A 16160-nucleotide genomic window follows, 5' to 3' on the forward strand; every position below is an offset into this window, starting at 1 on the left:
CCCCTCTCTCAACTTGCTTGGCCATCTCTCTTAAAGAAGGCCTTCCTTCCCCTAGGTGCTCTCCTGTCAAAATAAGCTCATCTTCAGGGTTTGGATGCCTTAATATTAACTGCAATGTTTTATTAATTCTTTGTCTCTATTCAAGTTTTTTTCTGACTCATAATAATAACTAAAAATAAATTTTGCTCCCCAATGTTTTTCTATAAATATCTAGGTGTATACTATGTAATATCTCCACTCAGTCACTTATGAAATGCAGATGATGGATGAAATGCATTCGAGGGACCCGGGTTTCATATTCAAGTGTTTATTTACAACTACACCATGATTATTCAGCTTTATCTCTGTAAGTATCTTTGAGTATTTTGAACAGCTTTTCATGTGCTTTATTCCTGTAACTTTATTTCATGTATTCAGTCAAATGTTTGGACACACTGCACTATATTGATTTCTCTTGATACTATGGTAGCCAGAAGGAAACATGGCCCCTCACAACACAGCACAATCACCTGCAGCACCATGGAGAGCACCATCAGAGGAAGACAAAAGGTCAGGGCTGCACCGTGAGGTTCAGGACCAAGGATAGCTCCAACACAGGTGTGCACAATTTCCCCCTCTGGCAGGGAGCCTCCGCTGCAGGCTGTTGGGCCAATTAGCACTTACATAAAAGAGAGCTAAGCAACCACAGTAGGAGGAGAACAGAGGAGGAGATCAGACACTGAGTGCTGGATGTTATACTGCCCTGTTCTGGAGGATAGAGGCCTAGAGGAGGATGTGAGTAGCCTGAACAATCTTTGATAATCCTACATTAGTGATGGTGAAATGAAGCTTTGTGAAGCACTGAGGATTTCCCCTCAAGTGTATCGTAAATTGGTTCATTACTTGAAGCTTTTCAACACGGTGCACACTAACGACATCTTGTGGTCAAAAGGTGGAAAAGCAACAATTTTTTTTTTTTATATATATATATTTTTTATATTTACACATCATTGTTAGTGTTGATGTTTACACAATGTATGAATAAATGAGTCTATGAATTAATTTATGAAAAAATTAATACATAGGAGAAATTAACTCTGCTCTGTTCAACAAATGCAGCCTTAAAACTTCAGCCGTAGTCCTAAACCTATGAGTTCATAGGCAAGGCTCATATAGGCATATATAATCAAAAGCAAAGAAAACCAATGTGGAATGGTGAAGTGCTGGGTAGTGAAAGTGCTTGTGAACTGGGGAGTTGGGTAATTGAAGAAATTAAAGATTTTTATTAAGGAACAGGACTTGTTCAACAGTGTGAGGGCTAAGTCTATTTCTTTTTTTCTTTACTACTTCCCCTGCCTTTGAGAATATTCTCTCACATGGGACTGAGGAGGCAGGAGTGCATAAAAAATTCCAGGGCAAGACAATGAAGATGCGGATAGACACCCTTTTGAGTAGCCCAAAAATGCAGGGGATCTTATCGGATGTGAGGCTTGTAGCTCTGGCCTTGTTCACTTCTTCTTTTGCCTTTTACCATTTTCTTTAATGACTGGCGGGATGGAATAATGTAGTTTGGATCCAACATTCCTACAAACTCCTTAAAGCCAGCATCTTCAACAACTGAAAATGGCTGGTAATCTTTAACAATCATGTTAACCAAGGCCCCATCAATCATTTGTTTTCTGATCCCTGCAATACAGTAAAATATTTAAAATATAACTGACTAAGTATTACATAACTATGCACTATTTAAGATACCTCATTATAAATACAGAAATTGACAAACAAATAAATGAATGACTGATCAGAAGTATACCTTGGTTGCTACTTTGTTGGTCCACTTCCAGAAGATGTGTTTTCATGTTTAGCTCTAAAATGTCTCAACATTGACAATGTGTTATTATAAGAAAGCTGTTGAGAACATTAGGCACTCAACCTACAGAAGGAGGTCACATGTATTAACTGGAGAACTTTATTTTTCATATACATAATGTAGGCCTATTATTTAACATAATATATTTTTTATTATACACTGAATATGCATAAAATTACATGTAAATATCAATTTACATTATAATTAATTCTTATATTTATTTTATATAAATTCGTGAATCACAATTCATTTTAAAATCAAAATATAATAAACAATTCTAACTAGAAAAATGCATTTCCGGAGGAACTGCAAAGTGTGCTTGCTCGGGTGCGGTGCACTAACGTTAGCAGGTAGTGGAGAAGGGTGTGTTGAAGTTTGCTTGATGTGAGAATTTCAACAATAGTACAAGATTCAAGATTGTGCAAAAAGGTGAAAAGTTATGTGCATTAAGAGACATGTCTGCAATGTAGACTAGTGCCAATGGCATTGTTTATGTGGCTTGGTTGTTGGTTTTGAAATAATTGGTTATGAATATACAGCAGAGAGTGGGAGTGTTTTGGGTGATGAAATAGTATTGAAAAGAAGTTGACAGTCTTCATTTACTGTATCCGATAAGCCAATACAAAACTCACCCAGCTGTTCTGTGGTTGAGTGTTCCCTTTGATTAGGAACAAATTTACTATCTCAAATTAAGGTCAACCGTAATTAGTGATGCTTTGATTGCTGCTGTCAAGATGGTTGTCATCACCTACACAGAAACGCTGATTTTTATAGCCTACCGTCAGTCCTCATATTGTAATTAAATGAAGAACGCTATCAGTTTCACTATTAGCTTACTCTAGCGATACAATCGCAACAACATGGATAACGCTGTTTGGCCTTGCCTAACTTTATATGACATATGCGCCATATGCTAGAGTTACACATCCCGCTGCCATTTCAGGGCTTGAATTTCGGTGCAGGAATGTGGGGATTGCACATAATTTAAACCATTCCCGCAAGGTTAGCTTTTATAGTGTGAGAAATTCCCGCACAAATATATTCGCTTCATCTCAGAACAAATGATTAAAAAATAAATTTACAGATGCGAGAAAAAAAAAATGTCAAACTGTCTTTTATTTTTGAATTTAATTCCTCAATCAGCGCTGGACCGCCATTTTCTGTCCTCCGCTGAGCCCTGGCCGTAGACAGATCATATGTTTCACACTGTCATTGCAGTGGTCTGCGTTGCTGATCTTATTCACACTATTGAGTGTAGGTGCAGCATTCTAACATTGAGTCATAATGAGCTGTTTGTGAAGAAATTATCCGCTTCCAAATTATGTCATTTTAATCACGAAATTGAAACATTAAAAAACAATTTGCTCTTTATGGTGTGCGAGTGATAGAGCGCGGCAGCAACGAACCAAATGATCAGCTTGCAGCGTAACAACATTGAATGCTCGGCCGAACAGCTGACAGGGTTTCTGAAGGGATCTTCAATTTAATTTTAATGCCATTTTTTTATTTTTAATGCCATACACGACCCACGATTAACCACGGATATTATGTATACGTATGTATGTATGTATGTATGTATGTATGTATGTATGCATGTATGTATATATATATATATATATATATATATATATATATATATATATATATATTAGTTTTATTTTTTTAACTTAATTAATCACACGTTTTTTCCGTAGTTAAAACACTTACATTTGTTTAGGTTTATATATTTTATAATGTAATCATTTCACAGTTAACCTACAAATGAATGTAGAGACAACATAAAGGCCAGTCTCACTGATACTAATACAGCTACTGATATCTGGATAAAAATGATTTCTCCCCCCTAATTTTAAACATTAATTATAGCCATCCAACATTACAGTGTAATTAAAAGCTATCAAGTTTTTAACATTAGGCTTCAAAAAAAAATATGACAACTTTTAATTTAAGTGAACTTAAACAATCCTCACATAAACCTTTTAATAAATGTCATATTTACCTTTGGCCTTCTTGTCTAACATACATTATCAAACAGTCTGCACAGCATAAATTATAGATTAAATATAGACTAATGCTTATTAAAGCTACAAGAGTTCTTTAGTCAATAGCAGTGAGTAATTTTCTCTGATGCCTTTGTTCTGTGATTAACTTTGATGACAGAAAGCTTTATTGGCTGCTGTCCCTTTAAGAGCAGCTGCTGACAGAAACACGGATCTAATGGCGCTTTTCCACTGCATGGTACGGTACGGCACGGTTCGGTACGGCACGCTTTGGCGCTTTTCCATTGCATGGTACGGTACGGCTCGGTTCGGTACGGCTCACTTATGGCGCATTTCCACTGCATGGTACGGTACGGTACGGCTCGCTTCGGCTCGCTTTAAATGGTACCACCTCTGTTGAGGTTCCAAGCGTACCGTACCGGTACTAAAATGTGACGTGAAAACACTGCAGATCACTGATTGGTCAGACAGAATCGTCACTACCAGTGTCATTGTATTTGCGACACGAGACCATGCACGAGACAAACCCGCTAGATTCAAATAGCCAGTAGACAACAGCCAACGCTGTAGTTTCTTGCAGTTAAAAAGTTTCTTGCAAACTGTTTCTTGCAGTCAGGGGCGGCGCCGGATCATTTTTAACGCACATATGTGTGTGTGTATGTATGTGTATATATATATATATATATATATATATATATATATATATATATATATATATATATATATATATATATATATATATATATATATATATATATATATCCCAGTCAGCAAATTACCTTTGGCACAGATGTGGGCCAGATAAACAGCTGAGCTGTGGCCCAGATTAGTTTGTGTTTGCCGGCCCAAATATGGCCCACATCTCCTTTGCCAGAACTGAACCAAAGGACTGCCATAACTCCACCAAACATGAGCCAAATACTACAAATTCATGTGGCCCATATGTGGGCCTGGTATGCAACTTTAGTACGGTTGAGTTCTGTTAAAATCTAACGGCCCTTATGTGGCCCACATGCAGCTGACAGTATTTAAAGCCTTAACTCACAGGTAAATTAAACACTCAACAACAAATGGACTCAAAACTATTTATTTTGACAAGCATTTAAATAATTACAGCTAAAGTGTTGTACTTAATTACAGCAGTATTCAGTTGAAAACATTTCATAAAAATAAATATAATTACAGCAAGAGTTGAATAATAACAGTAGTATTCAGTTGAAAACATTTATCAAAATAAATATAATTACAGCAACAGAGTTGAATTTAATAATTACAGTAGTATTCAGTTGAAAACATTTAAGAATACATAGAATTACAGCTACTCAGTTGTACTTATTTTAAGTAGAATTCAGTTGAAAACATTCAAGAATACAAATTAATAATATAAATAGCATTCAAAGCTAATTTTTTACAACAAAGTTCGAAACACTCGATCAAAGCTTGTATTAATGTTATGTTTAATTAGTCCAATGAGAGTAATACAAATAAATCACAGTTGGTAAAGAGAACTTTAAAGAGAAATTGAGAAAGTTAAAGCAAACTTGAAAGGTAAAGAGTTGAGAAGTGTGTTGATGTGCAGAGAAGTCTCCAATGACGGTCGGCAATGCGTTGACCTTTTCTAGTATGGGGATTCTGCCTGACTGCACCTGCAATAAAGAAGAATTTAAATAATGTTAGCAGCAATACAACCTGGAAGCTAGAGCTGCAGGATAATACAAAAAATCATTAATGTAAATATCCTTTAATATTTTAATTGCAATTATTAACAAATTAAACACATCTGAATTACCAGTGTATGAAAGTTTTTTTCCAGTAAATTTTCAAAAGGAATTGCAAATTGTATTTTTCAATATGTGGGCCAGAATTATACCGTAATTCCTTATGACAAATTATTTCGATTTTTAGAATACTTTTGCACCAACAACCGGATAAAATTTACATCACTGCATGTATTCTGCTTCTTTTTTAAAAAAAAAAGACATGCACACTCTAATGTAAAAACACACCAACACAGATAGCATTAATGTCATGTTTGAGTCCAAAGACAGAGTCTACAAAAATAAGTGTTTTTACTAACACAAAATAATCTGCAATGATGCGAGACAATTTGGAAGCAGAAACACACAAACAATAATGGGCCAAGTACTGAATGCAAGGAGGAACATAAAGGGTTAGTTCACCCAAAAATGAAAATTCTATCTGTAATTACCCTCAAGTTTTTCCAACTCCTGGGTTGTACGTCAGAGCGTAGACTCACTATTGGCCGACGCTGGTCATGTGTGGGATGCTGGCCAGTCGTGAGCCTACGTTCTGACGTACAACACAGAAGTGCTGTGCTGTTACACTACATTGAATAAAGTCTTTATTTTAGCTTGTTTTGCGCACAAAAAGTATTTTCGACACTTGATAAACTTAAGGTTCAGCCACTGTATTCTTGGACTATTTTAACAATGTCTTTACTAACTTTCTGGGCTGGCAAGTTTCAATAACAGAGAAGCCTATGGAGGAGTGAGACAGCTCTCAGATTTCATCATAAATATCTTAATTTGTGTTCCGAAGATGAACGAAGGTCTTACGGGGGTGGAACAACATGGGTGAGTAATTACTGACAGAATTTTCATTTTTGGGTAAACTAACCTTTTAAATACACAGTGATAATGAACTAAATACAGAAAGTTGTAGGCATGCGCTGGTATGAGACTTTGACAGAATGATAATCTTATATTGTGATTACAGCTTTAAAATGTATGATTGAAACAATATGATTCGCAATATATAAAAAATAACTTTCTTTAAAAACAAAACATAAAACTTCTAAATAAAAAAATGCAGTCACTTAGGCTAAGTGAGCCACGGATGTGATCAGGTAATGACAAAAAAAGTTGTTTGGTTCGATACTGAGATAACAGAAATAAAAATACAATGTTCTGTAAAGCGGTTTTGAAAAGTTGTGAATTGTGCAAAGTGCAATACAAATAAAAGTGACTTCTAAAAAAGGTCTCACCAATGACAACTTCCTTTACGACCAGGCGTTGGACACCAATCTTCCCATTGACTTCTCTCCGATTCATAACGTGCCACAGCAGTTGTAAAAGTGCCTTTCAGCACTCTCCACACGGTGTTATCCAGGTCAGAGCCACCAACCAAACCCACATAGGTAATCTGATAGGAAAAAAAAAACATTGTGTAAGTGGTTGAAATATGCATTTAAATAGACCACCCCCACCCTGAAATGAAAGTGCTTTTATATTCAAAAATGAACTATAAACTATTATTTACTCCATCTGAAACCATATTTTCTAGGTTTTTAATATGGAAATTATTGTCATTGCCCCACCCATACCACACATTAGGGCTGGGTGGTATGACAGTATACCATAGCATGGTATATAAACTATATCGTGAGAAATTAGAGTAATTATAAAAATGTCCTGCCTCTTCCAAGCTTTATAATGGCAGTGAATGGCTGCTCAATTAATTGATAGTTAACAGAAATACAGCAATTCATTGTTTGTTCATGTTAGTTCACAGTGCATACTAAAGTTAACAAGTACAATTTTTTTATATTGAATGTGTTAGTAAATGTTGAAATTAACATTAACACATATTAATATATGCAGTAGAAGTGCAGTTCATTATTAGTTCATGTTAATGTTCAGGTATTGTATCGAAAGTCATAATTTTGGTATTGTGACTTGACACTAATAGCCTAACGTTAACATTACAACTTTAATTTTAAAGAGGGAAAGGTCATGAGAAAAAGTCTTGGTTGAATATCATTTCAGAGTTAAATAAAGATACATACAATAATGCACACGTATTAATGTGTTTATTCTTGTCATTTTTATATTATTATGATTAGTTGAATGATTGTGAACACAAATTAGGATTTAGGTTTTCTGACAAACAGTAACACCAACACCGACATTGGGACCGCGTCGCCTTAATTCACAAATAGGCTACAACACAATGACAAACTATACTATTTTATTGTGTACGACAGTGAGCTGTTGATTTATAAACAAAAACATCTTAATTTAAAACGGCAAACCAGCGAACTGCTATAGCCTAAGTTAACGGTTAAGTTACATTAAACTTTATTGTAAGTTATAGCAGTAAACTGAAGAAAATATTAGCTAGTTCAACCCCTTCCTCGATGGAATGAATAACTAAACGCATAATAACATGCAATATTGACACATAATGCTGTATATTTCATTTATATGACTTTAAAATGCCAAAACATCACTTACCTGAATGTACACAGTCGTGAGGAAAGCAGAGTAAAAGGCGTCAGCTGGCCAGCGTCGCAGTCAAACTCGCGCCGTAGTCTCACTCCACCAATAGGAGGGAAGATGCAGAGCAACCTGAGGTGTGGAACGGCGGATGTTTGCCGCACTTGATTTCATTATTCCTGTGTTTTTCCACGTATAAGCCAAATGTTTACCACAAGTCGGTGTTTCTCACTGTGTGCCATAGCTCAACCACATATGGTCCTCATGTGTTCGTTGTTATCTGGGCCATATACCTCAAAATCAGTTGTGAACCAAGAGAGCATTTCCCGCGGATTTTAAAGTTATGGCAAAACAAATATGGCTACGATTTGGCCCATATCTGTTCAGCCATGCCACATCTAGGCCATATGTGCCTGATAATACCCACATGTGGCCCACATGTAATTGCTATCTGGGTATATATAAATTAGCAAAACTTGGCCACAAAATATTTAATATTCAATTATTTTAATGATCACAAGTTGTAATTTTATTAAATTTAACAAGCGCAAAATTCTGCAATCAAATATTCAAAAAGACTTAATAATAATGTTATTTCTCTCTATAGGCGCGTGGCGATCGTCAACTTCATCTTTGCCAGACACTGACAGAAAACACTATTTTATAATTAAAAATAAATGCACGCGTCCACGGATTTACAAATGCACGTCTTGCTTGTTGCACGCACATTATGTCGAAATAACGAGATATTATGTTGAAATAACATTATTATTAAGTCTTTTTGAATATTTGATTGAATGCTGAATTTTGCGCTTGTTCAATTTAATAAAATTACGCCTATATATAGCCTATATATATATAGGCTACTATTAATAAATGAGCAAAACTTGGCCACACAATATTTAATATTCAATTATTTTAATGATCACAATTAAAGTTTTAATTTTATTAAAACGCATGCACTGATTTTTATTTATAAAATAGTGTTTTCTGTCAGTGTCTGTGCATGGCAAAGATGAAGTTGCCGATCGCCATATTCGTAGTAAACGCGCCTATAGAGAGAAATGCACATAATGGATTACATAAGAGAGTAGCCTATTTCTTTTTGTTTTGAATTATTTCGTTTAAAGACATTTCAAGCTTTGTGTATTTGAGGATGAGATGCGCTCCAGTTAACGTACAATGCAAGTGACTGCTCGGGCGCCTCAATGATTAAATTGTCTATTTTGCTTCTTATTTATTTTGATAAAAAAATTATTAAAATTAAGATACAATTTATACAAAACGAAATTCACTTTAAAGAAATGTTTTCTACAAAACAAAACTTAATGAAGTGGTCAAAATTATGTCCGACTTGCTCCCAGGGGCGCAGATAGAATTTTTTAACTGGGGGGGACCAAGCTGTCAGCAAATGATTTAAACTCAATTCGTTATTTGCGTAATATGGGCTTTAACTAGTGCTCAAGTAGTAACTTTGCATAATCTGGGCTAATGATTTGCATTAAAAAGCCATTGGGGGATTGTTATTTAAAATCATGGATAAACAACAATGACCAAAGGTAAACAAAAGCCTACCTGATCACCACTAGCAATGCATGATCAGACTGTTATTTGACTAGTATGCCAATCACCCACCAAAAACTTCATGTCTTCAGCAAAGTATGTTTTTTTAATCATTTGCTTATCTCAGCATACAAAGTCTATCATTATGAACAAAAAAAGCAAAGAACCTATGTGCAAATAATAATAATACTAATTGTTTGGTTTTTGAAAAAACGAGGTGATTTTTTTGTGTCTCTTCATCGCCTTTATATGACATTTATACAGTCATTTTTTTTCAGTTCAGAAAATCACCGGCTCAGTTTAGAAATAGGGGCTGTTTACACCTGGCCACTTCATGCGTTTTCTGTGATCGGTAGCTATCCGATCGTGAAAAGACCAGGTGTAAATGCCCTCCGAAACGCATTCGAGACAGATTTGAATCCGAGCGCTCAAACCACTTCAGGAGGAGGTCTGGTCCGCATCCCAGACGAAACTGGACAAGTGTAAATGCATCTGGTTGTTGAAACCGTATATGTAAATTTTACTCCTCCCAAAAATGATAAAAAATAAACGTGTGAGAGCGTGTTATAGGCTATATGTAATGTTATAGCCAGATATGGCGATGCTACTGGAACAGCATCGCCGCAGACGAGAGGCTGAACTCAAACGTGCAAACTATCACAAATCAAAGTGAAAGTAAGTCACAGACGCTTAACACACAATCATCATCATTATAAGTAAAGAAATGAAATGATCTTACCAGGGCTGTTACTGCTCTCTCTTATTGCGGTCTATAATTTAGAATTTTTAGCTGATGATCAATAAAATGCAGCTCATATTGGTTACTTTCGGTGACGCGCACTCCATTAAATATGTATAGGCCTATAGCGTGCCAAGCGCGGGAATTGAAGATCGGATTTAAATTTGTTTTGCAAAAACACGTTTATGTATAGTGTATAGCCTACACATAATGTATAGCGAAAACACTGATTAATCCCCTGTTTTACCGATTTTTGTCGCGTTTGGGATAGTGAGGGCGGGGGACGGATCGGGTCACTATGAATCTGGGGGGGTCATGTCCCCCCCGTCCCCAGTGCCATCTGCGCGCCTGCTTGCTCCATGTCTCTCTACTCGTGCTGTTCACTTTTCATAATCAACATAGGCAGATGGAAAAAAATAACAACATTAACTAAATGCGCTTTTTTATGGCAGTAGGCTAGTTTAAAACAGTACATTAGGCCTAGACTCTCTATTTGTAAAGATTGCTGCACATTTATTTAATTCTGAATTTTGCACACACAAGTTGTAAGGCATTTGTTCAAATCAAGTTCACGGATAATTGTGCGTGCATTTATTAATCATTATGATACTAAAATCATAACAAAGTAGGCTATGCTTGCTATGTACAAAAAACCAGATGAGCCCAGAATATGAACGCAACGTTTAATTACACGTTAAGAATTTTCATTCCATATAGTAAACCATTATAAGAATGTTTAATTTAATTTAAAAACATCCACATGCCGAGAATCAAGAGCACCATCCCCTGTGTTGTGCGTTTGAAATGTGGCGCGTTTACGATGATGTCATGGCAGTAGAGGCGGCAACTATAACGATCAGTCCCACCCAGTTTGAAGCGGTACTAACTGCAATGGAAAAGCAACCGAGCTAAAGCGAACCGAACCGTGCCGTACCGAGTCGAGTCGTACCACGCAGTGGAAAAGCGAAGCGAGCCGAACCGTTCCGCGCCGAGTCGAACCGTACCGAGCCGAACCGTGCCGTACCATGCAGTGGAAAAGCGCCATAACACGCGCCCAGGGCCGGATTAATCATTAGGGCAACTGGGCACTTGCCCAGGGGCCCATGACATCTAGGGGGCCCTGACAGGTAGGAAATACACAGAAATTTAATAAAGTTATCAAACTCTTTACGATCTTCTTCACTGCATAAAGTGCATCTACGCGGGTTCACGCAGACTTTCCTCCCTCCCCGCTGAACGCCAGCGATTACTAATTCGTGAAATGCACTCCCACTGGTTGAGCGCGGTGAAATTCGTTTCAGTTTCAATATTAGCCGGACATTTGTTCTATAGGGTCGGTAGTCTAGCAAAGATATCAATAGCAAGATTAGTTTTAACATTATGTGACCATTGTATATCGGCATGATGAAATATTCGTTCAAAATCATTCGTGCATTAATGCTGCATAATTATACCTGAGAATTATGGGATCAAATTCCCGCCAAATATATAGCGGTCGCGTATAAAAAAATAATAAGCGTAAATCAAAAATTTAAAAACACATGTAAAAATATATTGCACAAACTGAAAAAAATAATGCAAAATGATCAGAATAGCAAACAACGTGGTCACGGATCAAAATATAATAAGCGTGAATAAAGAAATAACAAGCATGAATAAAAACTTTAAACACATTAAAAGTTATTTTGCACAAAACTTAAACTTATGGTCATGCTTTGTTAAAAAGTATGGTTTTATTACTGTGTACTTTGTGCTTTCTTGCATTTTCTGCTCATATTTTACTCTTTTGTACGCTTGTGATGTTTTTCTCTTCGCTCTTCTTTCTATGTTCTGCGCTTGCATGCTCTTCCAAATGTTGCAGTTCGAGTTTCATGTAAATTAGGGCGGGCTTAAGCGTCACCATTGGTCCACTAGTTCTAGATTGACAGATACTCCTCTAGCCAATCAATCGAAGAGGGGAGTTGACGTCACACCAATGCGACTCGTGGCTACTGATGCTTACTTGTTATACAGGGGAAGACGACCATCAACAGGACACCTTTAAACTGCATGTGTGCCTGCAACTCAAACTGTTGCCGGTATACGTATACCTGGCAATATGGTATAGTTAAATTCGTCATCCTAACAACGACCTGTTACAGTTATGCCTGTCTGATGATCCATCATTCACCTCTAATGCACTGGACCTGGCACCGCGAACGTCGATCTTCTCCAAGCAGCCACCACCTACTGGCCGTTTTACTTTCATATTTAAAATCATATTTAATCAATAACAAGGATGTGTAATGTCGGTCCTGACTCCTGGGTGCAGAGTTTAGCTCCTTCAACCCTAATCAAACACACCTGAACCAGCTAATCATCGTCTTTAGGATATTTAAGACAGGTGAGGTTTTTAATCGGAGTTGACGCTAAACTCTGCAGGACAGCGGCACTCTAGAAACAACGTTACCTATCGCTGATGGAGATGTTGCTGTATTCAAATTTTAAGCTATATTTAAAACATTAATTCTAAAGTAATATGCAATTATGTAGCTATGTAAGTAAACACAGTAAGTTTGTAATAAACCACTGTATTCAGGGACGTGCACAGGAATTTTGAGGGGCAGTTGCTCTGACCTGAAAAAAGCCCCCCCCCCCCCCCCCCCATGGGCTATATGAAGGACTGAGAATAACAGGGTCTTTATTAAAATATATATACACAAAGAAGTAAAACACTGAAATACAGCACTCAATCACCTTAACTACTACTAATAATAACACAGATTTTATCAATAATAATGCCACTGACGATTCTGATTATCGATCCGATTCTTTAACGGTTCTTCTTGATAGCACTGTGTGGAAAAAATGTAGTATGCTTTTCAAAAAAACAAGTGGTTTTATTTATTTTAAAGCTTAAGCTTGAGTAAGCAAACTGTACTTTTTATGTAATTTATGTAATAAATAGAACCTTATTGTAAAGTGTTACTGATTAGTTATACACCGATTCAGACGTCTCCTGAGTTCACTGTTGGAAAGATCAGTTGTTTTAGCCATTCATTAAAATGAATCGGTTCAAATGAGTCATTAGTTCGCGAATTGGACGTGTCATGCGCCTTGTGTGATTATCCCAGCAGTTAGGACATGGACATCCAAGATTTCTGTCAACACAGAAAACATTTCATCACTGGATAGTTTTTTTCGTTTAATTAAAGTGTTGTTTTATGTCAGCTGAATGTCCGGAACACTTTTCAGAGAAGTTAAGGAAACTTATTTAGCACAATTCACACCCAGCGGTAATTCAGGAAAACAAATCTCCGAATGCTCCACATGAAACTTTTGGTCTTCCGACCTTTTACCACCGTATCGATTAATTTTGATTAATATGTGTGAGGGAGAGAGAGCAAGACAGCGCTTAGTTTGGAGACGGTGAAGTCTTGTTTACACTTTCGCCTGGCTCCGAAGAGAGAGAGTGCGCGCGCGCAATCGGGTCTCTCTCTCTGCTTGTTCTTTCAGTTAAACATGCGCCGTCACAGGCGCAGCAGTTCATCTACATTACTCACCGATCAAATAAGACTTTGGCGGGACAAAAATTCACTTTGGCGGGCGCTAAAACAAGTTCAATGCAGGAATTCTTGCGTGAATTTAACTGAGTAGTACATGACCATGCACTCGCACAAATGTGACCACATAAAACTCGCACATTCTCAAAAAATGGTCGCAGTCTGGAACCCTGATGATGATCGTTCGTTTGTTATACATCACAAACTCACCTTTTCCGACAACGTTGAGTCGTCTCACCCGACAACCGCGACAATCTCCTTCTAGGGCCGCTCATGCAGGCTCAGCTCAGGTGCCGGTCGCGTGCAGCGCTGCAGCCACGTAAACAGAGTTTGCCCTTCCCCTAGTGACTTTCACTTTCGGTGCCCGAATGGAATTGAATGAGGCTTTGCGATTTTTTTTAATCTAGGCCTACGTGAAATTCTGCATCCATTGTACTTTTTATTTATTTATTTTTTTCCCCCTCGGAAGGGCAACGTGAGTCAAGAAGGGCATATGGGCAGTTGCCCGGGCAACCTGAGCAACCCCCCTGTGCACGTCCCTGACTGTATTAAATTCAACTGGTTTCTCTATATCTTCTCTGTAACACAATCATTTTCAATAATCTTGTCAAATTTGGCGAGGTTAATAAAAAAAAGGTAGGCAATGCGTAGCGGCGACAGGTCAAAGTCCTAAAGTCTTCAGACAATGGCCGTTTTTAACTTAGTTTTTGCGACGAATTGTAGTGTTTCATAATTGCAGGATGTTTCGCTAACAGCAGCCTTAACATATTGGCATCATGAGCCAAGTAATATTGTTTAACACCAATTACCTGTGTGCACATTAACATTCTCATGTATCTAAAAAAAAAATGAATTTAATTATTTATGTCCAGAGTTCAGATAGCTTTACTGCTTGAAAGTCTTTGTAAAGTTAAATTGAACTGCCGTCTTCCCTTGTAAGTGTAGCACTCCTGAAAAAGAGTATAATGATTAAAGAAAAATGAAACAAAAGAGAGTGCAGCAGTGCTTCTTTGTTGTTATATTTACTCAGAATGAAGTGCTTCACGGGCGCGCCCCACCCACTGAAGTGTGCGGTGACGTAATCACGCTGGTATGCCAAGCGAAAATAATTAATTTAATAAATGCACATATCAAAGCACAAATAAGAAATTGAACAGTATATAAAAGTATTAGAAAATAACATTTTAGTATATTATAATGGGATTGAAGAAATTGTACAAACATAAACAGCTTGTACCACGAGTCGCATTAGTGTGACGTCAACTCCCCTCTTCGATTGATTGGCTAGAGTAGTATCTGTCAATCTAGAACTAGTGGACCAATGGTGACGCTTAAGCCCGCCCTAATTTACATGAAACTCGAACTGCAACATTGGGAAGAGCAAGCGCAGAACATAGAAAGAAGAGCGAAGAGAAAAACATCACAAGCGTACAAAAGAGTAAAATATGAGCAGAAAATGCAAGAAAGCACAAAGTACACAGTAATAAAACCATACTTTTTAACAAAGCATGACCATAAGTTTAAGTTTTGTGCAAAATAACTTTTAATGTGTTTAAAGTTTTTATTCATGCTTGTTATTTCTTTATTCACGCTTATTATATTTTGATCCGTGACCACGTTGTTTGCTATTCTGATCATTTTGCATTATTTTTTTCAGTTTGTGCAATATATTTTTACATGTGTTTTTAAATTTTTGATTCACGCTTATTATGTTTTTATACGTGACCGCTATATATTTGGCGGGAATTTGATCCCATAGAGAATGCTTTGACGCGTTTCCACAGCGCACGATGCTTAAGGGAACGTCTGCCAATTCCACCAACTGCGTTAAACGTAGTCTATAATTTGTATTATTTAAAATTACTTTTAAGATTTAAAAACAGACGTTTTCAAATCCCAAAGCTTGCAGAAGGTTCCTAATGTCAATACTGACTTTACAGATACAGCTTTCCTGGTAGCCTTGAGTAAATTAACATGTCTATGAAAATGATTCATAAAACGTATAAATATCAGTTGAGCCTATGTTTATTTTCGTCACTGACACAGACGAAAATGAAAAGACTATCAGTCAAAGTTCAGCTTTAGGAGAGGTAGAAATAGGCCAGTATATATAAGAATACTGAGAGAATAAGAAATATGAAGATGAGGAGAGAGCAGACAAATAATCTAATGACAAGGTTTTAAAGCTAGCCTATTTCTTATAATTTTTTGGCCTTCAAAAGTCCTAAATTG

At 36.9% G+C, this 16160-nt stretch overlaps 1 protein-coding gene across 1 annotated transcript in view; it reads left to right on the forward strand.

Annotated features, from left to right (window-relative positions):
- Nucleotides 1–690: 690 nt before the first annotated feature.
- The window catches only part of LOC308701814 (natural killer cell receptor 2B4), a 31015-nt gene continuing 15545 nt past the window's right edge, over nt 691–16160 (forward strand). Inside the window, exon 1 of the mRNA XM_081384256.1 lies at nt 691–774. The gene's annotated coding sequence lies outside the window, so the exon portion shown is untranslated. The remainder of the gene's footprint in view (nt 775–16160) is intronic.

Source organism: Scardinius erythrophthalmus (genome assembly GCF_964197995.2).
Source record: "Scardinius erythrophthalmus genome assembly, chromosome: 14".
In the NCBI taxonomy this organism is placed as follows: Eukaryota; Metazoa; Chordata; class Actinopteri; order Cypriniformes; family Leuciscidae; genus Scardinius; species Scardinius erythrophthalmus.